The 3,315-nt window shown below is 33.8% G+C and overlaps 1 pseudogene across 1 annotated transcript; it reads left to right on the forward strand.

Annotated features, from left to right (window-relative positions):
• Nucleotides 1-489: 489 nt before the first annotated feature.
• Nucleotides 490-1,415, forward strand: LOC104752811 (pectinesterase inhibitor 4 pseudogene; annotated as a pseudogene). The gene has a single exon (XR_015580807.1). The product of XR_015580807.1 is annotated as a pectinesterase inhibitor 4 pseudogene (transcript).
• Nucleotides 1,416-3,315: the final 1,900 nt, after the last annotated feature.

Raw genomic sequence — 3,315 nt, forward strand, 5'->3', positions numbered from 1 at the left:
GAGATCGTTAGTCCCTAGCAGACTCAAAATGGCGAAGTCAAATATTATCAATGAATGCGGATATTATTATAATCAGGGCGTACATTATTACTCATTAGTGGCCTTGTTGAGTACACACTAATTAACCATAGCAAAAGAAGAAAGCCTTAATCACAAGATTCACAACTGAATCATCTTTACCGTTGTATAAAAAAAACCATTCGTATTGGGAATATCTAAGTTCAAACAGTTGAGAGTTGACCCTGATATATTATTATACGATCTCTTGACCATTTTGAAAAATTAAGTTACGTATACATACATGTACATTACATAATACGATTTTGTTGTTATATATAAAGAAACTTGATATATCTAGATCGATATAATTAACCATATTCTTAAATAAAAGAAAGAAAAATCTATTCAGTTCCTTTTGAATTTAAAAACCAAGATGTGCATGTGTGTTGTATATATATAATACACACAACCTACAACATAGTTTCATAATTCGTCGTGGCAACAAAATTTGTCCACAAATATACGAAAGAAAAAAAAAAAAAAAAAAACAAACGGAAGCTGGGGCCAGCATCAACATGTCGCAGTTCCTCTACTGTCTAACGATCGTCTTCATATTCCTAGCATCGACAAACATCCAAAAAACAGCAGCCGGTCCACCATCCTACTCCCAAAACCACAAAACGTTCGTGAAAACGGCTTGCAACTCGACAACATCCCCTGACAAATGCTACAAGTCTTTATCCTCATACTCCACCACCATCAAATCCGACCCTATCAAGCTATGCATCACCGCGCTTAACCTCAACGTGAAATCCGCAAAGGAAGCGACTTCCGTAGTCTCTAAGCTTCTCAAAAAGTCTCAGAAATCCACCGCGGGACGAAAGAATAAAATGTTACCAGAGTCACTTATTCTCAAGGATTGCCTCGAGGAGATGAAAGACACAATTATTGAGCTCAAGCAAGCGATCACAGAGATGAAGAATCTAGAAGACGGTGATTCGGTGGCTGAGCATATCACGAACGTTAGGACTTGGGTGAGCTCGGCGTTGACCGACGAAGGGACTTGCACGGACGGGTTCGAGGAGGTGAAAGTGAATAAAGAAACAACGAAGAAGGTTAAGAAGGTTGTTGAGGAACTTGCAATGACGACGAGTAATACCTTGGCGCTTATTACGAATCTACGTTACTAGCTAACGATTTATCTTTCTTTTAAGGTGATGAAAGTTATTGTTGATGATTTTCAAAAAAAAAAGAAAGTTATTGTTGATGAATTATTAATTACTACTCCTTCATGTGCATGTGCATGTTTTCTTTTTTCTTCACGTCAAAATTGATGCGACGAAGTTATTGTATCTACTATATTATATTGTATCATGTTAGAGTTAATTTAATTAAGCCAACTGGAATTATATCTATCACATATATTTATGTTTATTATGCTTTATAAAATGCCAAAAACTTTTCCAAAGAAATTCAACAACAAAGAACTAGTTAACTATAAGTCTACAAACAAACAAAAAAAACATTTTTTTTTTGTCAACAAAAAAAAAAAAAAAACATTTCATTACTATGAAAACAGACAGCCATTCATGTGAATTCCGCGGACCGCGGTGCATGGTTGCCAGAATAGAGTTGTCTAATTTGGTGAAGTCGAATCAAATGGCATCAAAATCATACTAAAGCTTGAACCAAATTATTTTATAGGATATATTTGTGAAAAGATATATTAACCTTGAAAAAACAAAAAATTTTGTGAGATAACCATGATAATTTTTTTTCATTACTATTAAGAAAATATCCCATTGAAAATAACTTTTTAAGTGGCATCTACTATTACGTTTAAAACTTCAAAGATTCTCACAATAAGTTTTCAAAATACAGATTCTTGCCAAAATCATTCAAACATCTCGAGTTCGAATGGCCGCTTAAATTATATGGAGTAAACTGCTTCCCCTGTTACACAAAAAATGTTATATTAGATATATTTATTTATTTCATGAAAAATGTTATTCTATATTTGAAATGTGTTTTACACTAAGTTTTATAGTTTATTTTTTAATCCAAAGCTCATTTTTAAATAGAGACACACACGTAAAATTTAAGTTTTTTTTTTTTAATTTGTATGAAATGTGTTAAAATGACATTTTTTTAAAATAATAACATAACCTTTATTTCTATTTCATTTTGAAAATTTTAAATTTTGTATTGTTTAATCCTCTATTTAATATTTCAGAAGTAAACAACTTCTTTTTTGTAGACTATATAATAGTTATAGATTATAAAGTTATAGTTATTATTTTATTTATTAGTTGGTTACAAAATAGGTTATATGGGTTGGTTTCGTTAGTCATACACGAGATTTAGGGGTTAAAATAATTATTTTACCTGCATTATTATTAATTACTAGCAATGAATACACTTAATATATTCCAAAAAATAATACAACTTAAAGAAAAAAAAATCTTTCTCTATTAAACATGCATGATAGAGTATATTTACACAACCATATATATTGTTAGACAATTAAAGAAATAGAATAAAATATTTAAATTGTAATTATATCAAGAAACTAAATTTATAATTTTGTAATCGATTTTATTCGGTTCTTTGTCTCGCTTTTTTAGATGAACCGTTAGTTATTCTACATATAATAAATTCTGAAATTCAAGGAGATGTTGACTACTACGCCAGTGTTGGCTTTGCCTGAGCAGGGAGAATCCTATGTGGTTTATACTGATGCATCTAGAGTTGGTTTGGTGTGTGTGTTGATGCAGCATGGGAAGGTGATTGCCTATGCTTCGCGGCAATTGCGGAAGCATGAGGGCAACTATCATACTCATGATTTGGAGATGGCTGCTGTAGTTTTTGCCCTGAAGATTTGGAGATCTTATCTTTATGGTGCAAAGGTACATGTGTTTACAGATCATAAGAGCCTGAAGTATATATTCACTCAGCCGGAGCTGAATTTAAGACAGAGGCGGTGGATAGAGCTTGTGGCGGATTATGATTTGGAGATAGTCTATCACCCTGGTAAGGCTAACACGGTTGCAGATGCTCTGAGTCGGAAGAGGGTAACTTCGGCTCAGGAGCAGGAGATGGAGTCTCTCGTAGGAGAGATCAATGCTTTGAGCTTGTGTGTTGTTTCACAGGAACCGTTGGGTTTGGAAGCAGTAGATAGAGCAGATCTTCTGAGTAGGGTGCGGTTGGCTCAGGAGAAGGATTTGGGGCTGGTGAATGCCTCTAAGGATGTGGATTCAGAGTATCATGTCTCAGATAATGGTACTATCTTGGTGCACGGTCGGGTTTGTGTGCCAA

The sequence above is a fragment of the Camelina sativa genome, chromosome 2, assembly GCF_030686135.1.
Source record: "Camelina sativa cultivar CO46 ecotype springtype chromosome 2, ASM3068613v1".
In the NCBI taxonomy this organism is placed as follows: Eukaryota; Viridiplantae; Streptophyta; class Magnoliopsida; order Brassicales; family Brassicaceae; genus Camelina; species Camelina sativa.